The sequence below is a fragment of the Polypterus senegalus genome, chromosome 11 (assembly GCF_016835505.1).
Source record: "Polypterus senegalus isolate Bchr_013 chromosome 11, ASM1683550v1, whole genome shotgun sequence".
NCBI lineage: Eukaryota > Metazoa > Chordata > Cladistia > Polypteriformes > Polypteridae > Polypterus > Polypterus senegalus.
Window position 1 is genome coordinate 90953732 of NC_053164.1, and position 14596 is coordinate 90968327.

Here is a 14596-nt window from a genome sequence, read left to right on the forward strand (position 1 = left end):
TTTTATTCAAATTGACTTACAAAACAGATCAAAATAATTGAGTAATTATCTGGGGGACTGTTTAGGAACAAGAGTTACAGGACAAGGTTACAAAACTGATCAGCACACGTGAGGAACTCAAAAACAGATTGCAAAGTTAGTTATACTTCCATCCTTAGAAGAACCTGTCAATGTTATTATAAATTAGATAGAAATTCACAGAACAAGAGAATCTTCAAATGCTCCTTAAACACAGTGATTGGATGGGAGCAGCTTGTTCCACCAACTAGGAATTACACATTAAAAGAGTTGGGATTAAGATTAGCTTTTACCCCGATGCCATTTATCAGCAGATCTGAGTAGATGAGAGGGAGCATAGGACATCTGTAGGCCTATAGAGGTGCTGACCTTCTGACTACAAGGAGATAATGTAATGATCCAAAGTCAAGTGCCCACTTTGGCTAGTTGAACATCAGACATGATGCTGCATTTTGAATCATCTGCCGTGGCCAGGTAACACATGCCTGTGCTCTTGTAAGTAGAAACCAAAGCCTGGATGATGTTCTGCTGCCAAATCCATCATATACAGTCTGATCTTGCCAATGTTTTAAAGAATAAATCTGCAAGTTGTCACACACTTGCGCATGGGAGGCAGCTAAAGGGCTTGAATGAGAGTAAAGACCAGCAAGACCAAGAGGGCGCAGAGTGCACTGACTCTTTTTCTCACTTTTCTGTAGACCATTCACAGGAAATTCCACCTGGCCCTGATGATGTCATTCCTGGTTCTGGCCCCTTTGACGTCACTTCTGGATGAGAGCCTATGGATGAAGACCCTTCCAGTTCCTGTCCCTTGATGTCACTTCCTATGCTGGCCTTGAAAACCACCACCTTTCCTCCATCCCTTCAGTTGTATTCTACACTCCTATCTGAACACATCAGTACAAACCTTTAAACCATTTTGCAGCCAGGGAATAATATATGGGTGGCTGCCCCAAACCTTTCTGTGGCTTTTTTTTATTTTTGTGACAAAGGCCAAGAGATAATTTCAGCATGGCCAGTGAAGGACAATTGTTCATTAATTACCACTCCAAATACATACATAGAATAAGTAAGGCTGAAATTGGAATATACCACGGGGAGGGGAAACAGACAAGCTTCACTGCTTTAAGTCCTACATTGAGTTCATATCTTTAGTAAATGGCAAACCACTGAGGTGCTGGTGAAATGATGATAATTAGGGTTGACTGGATCACAGAAAGCGCAGCATACAAAGAAGATTTAGAACAGGAATTTCTTTTTTATTGTGATCCAAGCAGTTATAGATTCATGGACCTCTGCCAATTTCCAGTATTTTATTGTGCGAATGTTAGCAACTCAATAATAGAACTGAACATTAGATAGTGCCATGCTGCCTTCTGTTTTCTTTTTAGATCTCTGTAGAGTCACTTTTTTAATGCATGTCTGATTTGAGCTCCAGATAAATTATGTTTCAGTTGAGTCTAATGTCTTAAAGAAGGATTTGCTGATGATCTGAAAGAGACACAGAAGCTTTGGAAGGATATTATTTTCAACAATATTGATTCTCCTGGCTAAGGAAAGATGGAAGGAGGACCACATATTAATGTCATCTTTAATGTTTTCCATGGTACTACCATAACAATGTTCAAAGGGATATTTAAAATAAAAATTTGCTTTGAATTGCTACACATTAGAAAAATTCCAGGCTCACATATTAATGTGTAGAAGATAATGCTGTCCATAAAATGTAAAGATTCTGTGTAATTTATTGATGTACATTACACTTGTTGGTTTTCAGTTAACATTTATATAAATGCAAGCTAGCTAGATATAGAAATTTATATACTGTATAAAAAAATATAAAGGACAACATTTTTAATTAAAACTGTAAACGGCAACTCTGTAGTTCCTCTCAGCATGCAATCCCTCCCCCCCCCAATCCCCCCACCCCACACATAGCAGAAAGTGAAAGCCTACAGGCTGCATGTTTCACTTGCTCTTACGGTGGATGTTAGATCGCTTTGTGATGTGGCCGCAGAATGTGGCAGCCTGCCTAATTCTGTTCTGTGAGGCACCATGAGTGGCCGACTGCCAGTGATTGATGGCCACCTGCCCCACTCTGCTCCTAGTAAATGCTGTGTCAGTGGTTGACAGCAGTTTGCTGCTGGCAGGTAAATTCGCAGTGGCTCTCTGAATGTGATGCTGGTGACTTGGCTCGTTTACTAGTATCTTGGCTGATTTGGTGTATTATGTATTTTTACCTTCACACAAAGCAAATCAGACATTTAATGCAGACGCTATACACAGATAATACCTTTTTCTGTTGTAATGTTAAGTTTGATATAAAAGGGGCAATACATAGAACACTAATTGACCCACGGGACCAAAGACATTATTGGCAATGCAGCATATGCCAAAGAAATATATAATCAGTATGTAGAAAACTGTTAACAAGTTAGAATATAATTACTGGTTTGTAAAAAAAAATTAATTTGCAATCACAGGCAGGATAAAGTACAGGACTATTTTATGATTAAATGTTTTTTGAAGCCAAACAATAAAGGGAAGACAGAAAACAACAAAATACACCATAGGCAGGTAACAAACAAGCTTTCCAAAAAATAAGAAAAAAATAACCAAATATATAAGGGGTAGGGAAAGTTCTTATGAGGTCCTATCAACAGAGCTAGATCTCAAGGGACAACAATCAGGGAATGTTAGAGACGGCGACACCTTCTAAATGACAGAGAGCTCTCAATATCATTGGGAATCATATGGAGCCATGCAGTTGCTCTAAAAGAGCTGGTGATATAAGAGCTGCCATAAAGACTGTCATTATAAACTGAGATAAAGCATGCTTTATTGGACTGATTTTAATTTTGTATGGCAGAGATCAAAAGAGGGACTTCTTTAAAGGCAAACAAAACTGTAGTTGCGTCTTTTCCACTTTCTCAAAATCGAGTGGCAACTGAGTTGGCAAGGTAGAATCCAGCATGAGTCAAACGCGTAACAAAAGAAATTTGTCAGTTCAATGAAGTTCATTTTAAAAAGGTTTAGTGAAAATTCAAAGTCAAACAGTTCACACAATACAGAAAAAAAGTTACTACACAAAGGCAAAAAGGGAAAAAAATGTTTCTTCTACAAAATTAGCTTTTCTTGTTAAACTTCAGTTGCTTTCTATACTTAAAAGTTGCGTTACTTAGCTATGTAAAACTTACATATGCTTTACTTATTACATCCAGTGCGTTCTATATACTGTATATGTTACAGTCAATATGGTCAATACGATACGTTACGGGATACGGGATTATGGCATATGGTTTGAAACTGTTTGCTTTACCAACTGCATGGCAGATCATAAACTGGGACTAATCTGTAGTCAGAGGCACAAGAAATAATTAGAATATTTCATTTCAGTTGTGGGGTACAGCCCGGACACAGACAGGTAGACATGCTGGTTTCACCACACACACGTTTATTTACAGTCATTTATGTACAATAAAGTGCACGAACCCAGTGCCTCAGCACCAATCACCCCTTTCAGTCCTGGCCGCACAACAATGCCTTTCAGTCTTCAGACCGCCTCCACCCAACACCTCTCCTCCGAGCTCCGTCCTCTTCCACCCGACTCTCGCCATCGAATGGAGGGAGGTGGCCCCTTTTTTGCACCTCTGGATGGGCTCCAGGTGCTTCCTGAGAAGCCTCCGCCGACACACCCCCGTGTGGCGGAAGCACCAGCTGTGTAGCCAGAAGCCCTCCGGGTGTCTCTGCTCTTCTTCCCCCCAGCTCTTCCACCACACCAGGGCTTCCAAGACATTGAGGCGCCCCCTGGCGGTGACCACGGGCCCCTACAGGGTCTGGCTTCCAAGCCCTCTACCCGTGGCCCCCAACACAACCAGGGCAGTCGACCCTCATGGTCTGGAGGAGGCAGAAGCCCTCCTTCGGTCCTCCTGGGCGCCCCGGCTGGGTACCACCCCCAGCCGCATGCCACAGTGCCCCACTGCCAGTGAAGACATGTCGGTCCGAGCGACACATCCCAAGAGGGCAGTTCATCCCTGGAGTGGGTCCTACTACATATCCAGGGCCCAAGACGGCACCCTGGAATGCACCACTTTGGCACCCCTTCCGAGGTTGTCGCGCCCCTCTGCTCTGTGCCACTCTCGCCTCCACAGTCCCCGCCAGCCGGGGCACTACCCCATTGGTGGTGGAGAGTCCTCTCGTGAAGCAGCCCATTCCAGGAGGGCAGGTCCCCAACGGAGCAGGTCCTACTGCTCGTCGGGGCTCCGGTCCTGAAAAGAAAGGAAAGAGAGTGCCAGAAGCACTGCCTGGACACCAGCACCGGGCGTCCCCCCGATTTACGTATGGGCAGTGCTCTTCCCCCCTACCAGCACCCCGCGACTTGCCTGTTCGGCACCTCCTCCACGGGTTCCATGCCCATCTGTTCACTACTAACGGGTCTGCTCTCACAGTTGACTCCTCCACCTGTCCTGGGGTTTCCCTCTGCCTCCGCAGAGGACGGGCATTCCTTGGACGTGTGCACCCAGCAACACGTCCCTTCCAATCGGAGGAACCGGCCTTCTCCCCTCCATTCCTCCTGTCACTCTGGGATGCCATGAAGGTCTGAGTCTCCTTATTGCCAAAAAGAGACTCCTTCCCGTCTGTGTCCCTGTAGAGTGACGTGAGACTGCCGCTGACTCAGGGCATTGGGCGCCAAGACCTGGGGCACACAACAGCCCGTGTTCTGCCAGCCCTCTCGTTGTCTCTCCCCTCATCATGCGCACAGCCTTCAGTGCCGCATCCACTGTCAGAGATCTGCCTACTCGATGCCGATCTTTTGTATCACGGCCAATTTCGGCAGATTCTCCCTTATTCTTTAAGGGGACGGCCTCGCTTACCTTGCCCGCTGCATCCATCTTGCTGAAGTCTCCTGCACCACGCTGATCCATCCACTGTTGTAGCATCTTCACGAACGCGATCGCCTTCATCTCCAGCTCCTTCAATCCTTTACGGATGACGCATATCACCTGCAAGAGCGACTCTGCGGGCTGCAGGCATTCCTCCAGCTCACGCAGACCCGTCGGCAAGCACAAAGGTTTATCCAACGGCTGCCCTACCTTCCAGTCAGGCAGATCCACTGGCCACCCCCTGTGGGGCCCTTCCTCCAGCCCCATTGGGTCTTTCTTCAGCACAGGATTGACACTCCTGAGGCCCGCCTCCATCCAATCATCGGCGGGCACACCAGACACACCAACCAATCCCGTGCCTGCCTCGGAGTGAGACTTCCGGTCTTCGGCCATTTTGGCTCTGTTTCTCCTGGTGCGGTGACGTGGCTCCAAGCAGCTTCGCAGCTGCTGCGGCTTGTCGAGCTGCAGAGACTCCGTCTTCGTAGCCCATTATGCTGCCGTCTCTGCGCCGATGACAGCCCGAGGATTGGAATGCTGTTGCCACTGACGCGAATCCAGGCAGTCCTTGCCTGCAACACAAAAAGTAAGTGTGCCCCTGTAGGGTCGTTCGTCATGGGGCAGGGCACTTACCTCTCGGGTCCTGTCTCTCTGTGGCGCCGTCCTCACCGCGCTGTTGTCCAGGATGTCCTCAGCGACATCGGGCCTGTAGGAGCCCGCTGCAGTTTGGCAACGTCCTTTGTAGTTACCCTGCACCAGGGGAATATAGTCCTTTGGTGAACCGGTGGCGGTCCATGAGGAGATTCATTCCCACAGGGTTGTGCGTGCGCTGTTCCTGCGGTGCGTGTGTGGGGTAACCTGCTGTTCCGGACTGCCCACAAAATTATTTTTTTTGGGGTCTCTGCCTTGTACCAGGCACAGTCCCATCTGGGATGCCATTGTGGGGTACAGCCCGGACACAGACAGGTAGACATGCTGGTTTCACCACACACACGTTTATTTACAGTCATTTATGTACAATAAAGTGCACAATCCCAGTGCCTCAGCACCAATCACCCCTTTCAGTCCTGGCCACACAACAATGCCTTTCAGTCTTCAGACCGCCTCCACTCCACACCTCTCATCCGAGCTCCGTCCTCTCCCACCCGACTCTCGCCATCGAATGGAGGGAGGTGGCCCCTTTTATGCACCTCCGGATGGGCTCCAGGTGCTTCCTGAGAAGCCTCCGCCGACACACCCCCGTGTGGCGGAAGCACCAGCTGTGTAGCCAGAAGCCCTCCAAGTGTCTCTGCTCTTCTTCCCCCCAGCACTTCCTGGTGTGGCGGAAGTGCTGAGGTCCAGGGCTCCCAAGGCATTGGGGCGCCCCCTAGCGCTGACCAAGGGCCCCTACATGGATGGGCTACCAAGCCCTCTTCCTGTGGCCCCCAACACAACCAGGGCGGTTGCCCCCTCATGGTCTGGAGGAGGCACAAGCCCTCCTCCGGTCCTTCTGTGCATCCCGGCTGGGTACCACCCAGTTTAGCTTGTGGGGGATATAATAGAATCTACCATATGTTATGCATTAATATATAGGCAAACATTTTAACATGACTAAGGAAATACTACTATCAATTGAACATAACCTAACCAACTAACAAATGGCTCTTACAAAAATTATCTTTCTTGTTAGTGAGGGTCAAAACAAAAAATAAAAGTTGTTTGATCACTCAGTCAAAACGTTTATTAGATTGCTCAAGCCAACTTTACCTTTCCATTATTTTTCAAGTTTGATGTTATTTATCATGCAACATTGGCATGACATGCCTAATAACATGCCATCTACATAACTACATAACTAGAATATAGTTAAATGTTGTCCTTAATAAGTTTTTTTTCTGGATTATTATTTTGCTATTAAAAACATTGTTTAATTTTATTTTTATATTGTGTCCAGGTGCAGGAATGACAAGGTGCCAGAAGAAGACTTGGTGCATCCCTTTTAATATGTTAAAAAAACAAAAAGGTACACTCTTTTGCATGTTTACCCTTGTGTTTGGGCCACAAAAAGGCTGTCAAAAGATATTCGGCTTCCAGCCACAGTTTGCTCGGGAACTTCGACCAGTGACTCACACTTGCCACAATGACACCTCCTTCCATGGACCATGAACCACAAAGGGGCAGAGTCAGTTGCCCTCACTGGTGCTTTCTCAGCAGTCTTCTGGTGAAGTGCACATGCGCGGGGCCACACAGCACCTGTTCAGTCTCTTCCTGTGCATTCCCTGTGTGTGCAGAGAGAGAGACACACACAGGTGCGTGTGCGAGAGAGACAGACACACACACACAGGCACGCGCGAGACAGACACACACACACAGGCACGCGTGAGACAGACACACACAGGGGCGCGCGAGACAGACACACAGGCGCAAGCAAGACAGACACACACACAGGCGTGCGCGAGACACACACACACAGGCACACGCGAGAAACACACACAGGCACACGCGAGACAGACAGACACACACAGAGGTGCGCGCGAGATGGACACACACACACACAGACACGCGCGAGACAGATACCCACCCACCCACACACACACACACACACACACAGACACAGAAGCGCACGCTTAAGAGAGACACACACGTGAGAGACAGACAGACACACACACCCGTGAGAGAGACACACACACACACACAGGTGTGTGCATGCATTGTTGCAATGTTACTTTTCTTGGTTGATTATTAAATTTTGGATTTTTCAAATGTTCATTTTTTTCCCTGTGCTTAAAACTCATTAAAAAAAACTGTTTTTAGCGAGTGGGTCGTAAGGCTATAGCACGAACTTTTGCAGTGTTAGTTTTCTCTGTTGTTCAAGGATTTCTTAGTGTTATTCAATGTTTTTACATTTAGTTTACTATTACGCTGTGCATTCAATGGTATAATTAACTATATTTGTGCTTAAAAACTTAAAAAAATATATATTTACATACAGTTCATACGGTCTGGAACGGATTGTTTGTATTTACATACAATCCTATGGGGGAAATTACTTCGGTTCCACTGTATTACTGTGAGACAAAATTACAGGCATTTTACAAATATGCGGAAATACAAACCAGTATTACTGAGAGAGAAAATGAAAGGCACACAATACAGTGACGCATATTACAGCCACATACAAGGTCCCTTGCCATTATTCTGTCTTTCTGAAATCAGCTAGCTACAGATAATGAAATGAAAAGGAAGTGAAAGGGAAACCCAAACTCGAAAGGGAAAGCAGTATGCAGTAGTTTGTGGAATATCATTAGTTTTCTCATTTGTTGAAGCAGCATAAATCTTACTTCCTTGTAAATGAAACAATGTGTTTTTCTTGAATTATCTTCATTGTATTTTTATTGCTTTATAACACTGTTTATCGATTGCCATTAACCATTACTGCAAACTCTTAACTGCTATGAGATGAACGTTCTGTAGAAGACGATTGAACAGATTGATTTTAATTTTGATAAATTAACTGCTACACAGTCAATGCAGCAAAAATAAATGTGCATTTTGTTACAGAGCCACGCAGTGACAAAATGTGGTTGAGAGTAGGTGGTATTGTTTGTAAATATTGAGTTCCCGGCATATGTGGAGTGGTGGGAGCAGGGTTACTATCAATTGGTAATTTCCTCTTTGGACAGTTCACAGTTTTATATTGCCCACTCCCTACCAAGAAATTCCTGCATTTATTATGCACCACAACTTGCAGATTCTAGTACTTGATGCAAAACTGGGATCCGTCTTTCCAGTTAAATCAGAATAAACTAGTCTAGAAAATATTTAGTGGAACAGTAGAGAATATGACTGCTTTATTTTTTTTTTGGAATTCCAGTCTTGTCAATGCCTAGGTGTAGATTGTATGTTCTCCTCATGCTCATATGAGTTTTTTTTCTGGATATTCCACTCACATATGTGTTAAATTAACCAGGGACTCTCATTTGATTCTATAGTAAAAGAAATTGCTAGAGAAAATACCTTATTTTTTACTAAAGAAGTGGTCCTTTATCAAAGCTAAGTGCACACAATTACTGAGCATTTGGCTGGTGGCCTGTTGTGTTCAGATAAGCACACTGAAGTAACAATTTTACTGGATTCTGTACACATTGACCGTATGAATCTACAGTAAGAGCGTATGTGGGTCTAAGAATGAGTGTTGTTTGCTGTTTTGAATTTGAAGCTGCCAAAATAGGCTCCCATCAACCCTCAGCTACTTTAAGTGACTTTGGCTATATGATGACCCACCATATGAACTAGCATAAGGAAGCTAACTTGGGTTATTTAAATGGCTGAGACAATCTGAATTTTGCACCACTGCACTGCATCAGATCGTGTGACAATAACTTGCTGCTTTCAGAATATTAGAAAGTGAATTATATATATATTTTAAGCATGTTTCATCCACAGCCTACTCCAACAACATTAAGCCCAAAATAGGAACCAATCTATGATGAAATCTAAAAAATATTTTTTTTTATGAAAGTGAAATGAAACAAACTTATGTCTAAAGCTGATATATACCATTCAAAATTCAGACCACCATGGAGGACATCAGCCCAACTATAGTTACAAAGGATGATAAAAAAGATTCTTGGTGCCAAGATTCAGTGAGAAGGAGTCAAATTTCTTGAACTGAACTCGAATCTGCAGAAGACGCAAATGATTTTCACTGTGTTACAGCTATAGCCGACCATACACGGATGTCACTGAGCTAGAAAGTAAGATGGTCTCTGGCAGTCTTTATACAGGGCTCTTTAAAATGAAAGAGCAGATTTCAAAAATTTATTTTGAACAAACTGTAAAAGACAGAAACACATTCCGCACATCACTGGATAGACAAAAGTTCAAAGTTTAAAAGCCCACCTAAAAGTACCAGTAAATGCCACCGAGTGCTGACTTAATTTTCATACAAAATGGTGCCCCACCTCATTTCCATTTTGAGGTCCGTTGTTACCTGAACGACATCATACCAGGGCATTGGATTGCAAGAGGTGGACAACAAGATCTTGCTCATCGTCTATGGCCTCCCAGGTTTCCAGACCTTACCCCCTGTGATTTCTATCTATGGAGGTGCATTAAAAGAAAGAGTGTTCCATCTATGCCCTATAATCTTCAAGATTTGTGACTCAGAATTGAGGAAGCTGTGAATTCAGTAACTACTGTAGGGACCAAATGACTCGTGTGTGGCAAGAAATTATCTACCATTTTGATGTTTGTTACGCTACACATGGTGCTCATGTTGAGTGCATGCAACCTCAAGGACCATAGGACCAAACTTTGAACTTTCCTCTATCCAGTGATGTGCAGAATGTGTTTCCATCTTATACAGTTTGTTTAAAATACATTTTTGAAATCTGCTCTTTCATTTTGAATAGCCCTGTATATAGAAATGATTACGATTAATTTACAAGTGGAATATTAGGCCATACTGCCAAATAAACGTTCTCGCTGGAAATTAAGAGAAATTGAATACAAATGGAGTAAAAACCAAACTTCAAAGGTTATCCCAGGAATGAGGCTAAATACTGCTTAATGTCAGTAGGATGTGAGGGGACATTAAGGTTCTTCAAACATTTCTGCGTAATGCTGGCATCCATGGAATTAAAGTAACAGCGAAGTCAAGGAGAAGCAGTAATTCAGATTTATTTTTTTTAATATGAAGGATGTTCACTACTGCAGTGAAACTGCCATCCACTCTTATCTGTTCAAGGCAGAATGAGCATAAAGTTGTAACTTTAAATAGGAAAAGGAGATAAAGCATTTTGCGAAACTTCAAAATATGCCATGGAATTCTGCTATAATGGCAAAAAATGCCTAGATAAAATGGTTAAACCTAGTAGGACAACAGTTATAATGTCCATTCAACAATATTCTCAACTTGCTTTCTGCATGGGTGTTAGCTTTATCCTTATCCTTAGGTTCACCCACTTCATTGTACTATATTCACATGATGGGAGGGACAAGGGCAATAAGAGGAGAGCATGACAGCTTATAATTCTAGCATTATGCTACTGTGAAAGCCTTTTGACCAGTGTTCTGTTTTTTAATGTATTATATCATTATTTTCAACCTATAATATGGATTTACAGCATTTCAGCCTTGTTCTTGGATATTTTTGTCTGTCTAAGCAGCCTGCCTTATGCTCTGACCTCCTGCCTGGTTTTGAGGGTTCTTTTCTAATTTCTACATTTAGAATATTAATTATTTTGTACGATATCTCCGTGTCTGCGTAGATTTATCTGGCAGAGCTATGTTTTCATCCTACAAACCCCAAAAATGTGCAGATAAAGTTATTTGGTAATTCCATGTTGGTCCCTCTAGGACAGGGGTCTTCAATCACAGTCCTGAAGGGCCGCAGTGGCTGCAGGTTTTTGTTCTAACCCGGTAGCTTAATTAGAAAGCAATTCTTGCCAATAATTTAATTTCATGGCTTGTTAGTGCTTTAACTCTACTATGTCAGTTCATTCTCATATCCGAGATTTTCTTCCCCTTTCTTAGGATATCATTCAAATATTTTGAAGTCTAAAATGGAGGAGCAATTCTCAGTCTTTCACTTTTTTCTCTTCACTTTCCTTCAAAGTATTTAATTAAACCCAATAGTGAATGATAAATACACACAGGTGTAAGTGGCAACAAGCTAAATGGAGAACTGCTGGTTGCTTTTATCATTTGCATTTTATTGCTAATTAGGAGTAATTAAAAACCAAGAATACAGCTCTTTAAGACTAAAATTAGCAATAAGGGTTCCACTAAAGTGAAGCAGAAGTGTTACTTGAGCAATGAGTGCTTCTTATTAAGCAATTGAGTTGGAGCAAAAACCTGCAGCCAATGCAGCCCTCCAGGACCATGATTGAGGACCCCTGCTCTAGGACATGGGTGTTGAACTCCAGTCCTGGAGGGCTGCAGTGGCTGCAGGCTTTCATTCTTCTAAATTAGTGACCAGTTTTTGCTGTTAATTAACTTCTTTCATCTTAATTTTAATTAACTTGACTCAGGCCCCCTTAGTTTTTTCTTTTTCCTTAATTAGCAGCCAAACAATAATGAGACAAAAAACGAGCTGCCACATGACCAGCTCACCTGTGCCCATCACACAATATCTGAAAATAAAGGTGAAGGTCTCAGTAAGGTTGATCTCTCAAGTCACCAAAACATCTTGATGGTGCTCAAAAATAAGCTTAATTAACAGAATGAATGGGATTCTCATTAAAAATCTAGTTGGAGTGAAATTGGTTGGAATCTGAAGCCCCAATTTAGCTGGTAATCTGTTGGCTTGTTTCTCATTTCTGTTTGGCTGTCATTTAATGAAGAAAACAATCAATTCAGAGCACTGAATCTTTAAAAACAGGGATATTAAAATCAAGGGAGAAAAAATGTAATTAGCAGTGAAAACTAGTCACTGATTAGGAAAAGGGTTAGAATGAAAACCTGCAGCTACTGCGGCCCTCCAGGACTGGAGTTTGACACCCCTGCTCTAGGAGATTAATTGTTGCCATGTAAGTGTGAAGGTCCCGTGATGGATAAGAGCCCTGTCCAAGACTGTTTAGTGCCTTGTGCCCATTGCTGTTGGTTGACAACTGAATTGAAGAGCGTTTGAGGATGTTATGTTGCATTAAGTTCCTAAGGTCAACACCCACAATTTGCTACTGTACCTACCAAGCATGACAGAATATCACTCTACTGTATACATTCACAGGTCTGTGTCCTGGGGTCTTCTGCTGGGAGGCCACACTGAACAAGAACTGGGACTACATGAACAAGATGGCAGTTTATTAATGGCTACACTCACTTATGCACATACTCATCTTCCTTATATTAGAATACTTCATTGATTAATTTATGACAGATGTCTTTGGAAAATTAGAGTACATAGAGAAAACACACAGAGAAGGTATAAATGCCATAAAGATGCTACAAGGGCTTCAAATTGAATCCACTTCCTTGGAACTAACCAATGCACTATCCAGATGGATACAGTACATGTAATTCTCTTTTAATACAGGCAATCACTTATTGGTGGAGTTATTTGTAAGCTCTAGAGATGTAGGCCACCAAGCATGTTACATTGATGTTTACATTTTAGTTATTTAGCTGATGCATTTACTTTCTATAATTAACAAATCATAGTGTAATTATGCTTCCTATTTTTTCCTATAATTCTTGCCTTGACAGGTTAAGAGACTTGCTCAGGCTCACACCTTAAACCATATAATTTATATTTGAGTGACTTAGCTGTTAGACTACACTGCCTGAAGAATGGAGTCATTGGGGTGAGCACAACATCAAATCTCATTCATTGTGAGGGGGATTCAAAGTAAGAAAACCAAGCATAACACGCACTGCAACATTCTAGTAGTTAAATAAAAAACTAAGAATAATGAAAGAGTATACACATGTTCACTGCGTATCCAAGGAATGTTTTCATTAAGGGATGGTTTTAGCTGATTAACTCAAATCAATGAAAAAGCCTTGATGCTGCACACTTTGAATGAAGATTAATTAATGTTCTTCAAGACAGATGACTTCTGTTCTTCATTTATTACACCCTGTGCTGTGTGGACTGCTGCAGAACAAGCAAAATGCATATGAGAATAGCTGAAAGGGGCTACAGTTCACACTGAAATGAACCCCCCGGTCGGAAAGCATTCAGTGGAAATCCGTTATGTACTGGAAAGATTTCTTGTCTGCTTAAGGCAATTTAATAGACAATCAATAAAAGAAATAGAGTAATAGGCAAGGTGTTGCTGGATATAAGTAAGAAAGGACTGGTTTGATCTTAATGATTTTACACGTACTGCCTCTCTATGATTACATCCCTAAGCAAGCAATTACACTTAGCTTATCAATATCAGGCAACCAGGCTTGCAAAGACAAAATCACTTGTTTTACCTTTTGGGTTTATAGTGATGAAGAGATAGCAGACTTAAATCTTTTTGTTCTCTTTTCTAATTTTTTTCCATTCTGGTATAATTCCATATTTTTAGCTGTCACTGTCATTACACTTTTAAATTTTGGCAACCATATTTATACTCCAGTATGGGTGCTAAACAAATTGCCACCATGATAAATTAGTCACACAACAATAAAGTCCCTCAATTGATTCAGAATTCCAATAACCAGAACAAGTGTAAATTTAAAGGGAGCAGCCTGTAAATTTAAACCTGCTCAAGAATTATTATAACACATACTGGACATTTCTTTCAAAATTGCACCTATATGTGATTTACAAATCTGATAAAAAAAAGTACCAGTGAGGATATATTGCATGACAGTTTTAAAAGTGCAAAATATTCAGCTTATGGCACGTTACAATGGAGGTGGTAGGGGTGTTTGAAAAATATTCGATCGCTTTTCCATTACTGAAATTCTTATCTTGCAAAGTTTGCCTCCCTCAAACAGCCTGAACGCACCTATCCAAACTCTGGTTCTCAGTGCTCAAATACAAATACATCTATAAGTGCCAGTTCTTTTAATTGAAAGCAATTCATGAAAACCTGAAATGTTCAGATTTGCTCCTGTTAGCAGGTTGAAATGTTACTCAGGATGGAGTCATTATTTTTTCATTACAAGGTGCTCGTAAAATTGAGCAACTGCGGTGCTCCACTCATAAATTAAGATGTAATTGAAACCATAACTCACAAGGAACATTTAAGCACACCAAAAGGTGGATTTAACATATTTTT

The 14596-nt window shown here is 42.3% G+C and overlaps 1 long non-coding RNA gene across 1 annotated transcript in view; it reads left to right on the top strand.

Moving 5' to 3' along the window:
* The first annotated feature begins 5361 nt into the window (after window positions 1-5361).
* LOC120538533 overlaps window positions 5362-14596 on the top strand; it is a 32294-nt gene continuing 23059 nt past the window's right edge. The window contains exons 1-2 of the long non-coding RNA XR_005635479.1: window positions 5362-5484; window positions 6832-6900. This is a non-coding gene — a long non-coding RNA (uncharacterized LOC120538533). The remainder of the gene's footprint in view (window positions 5485-6831; window positions 6901-14596) is intronic.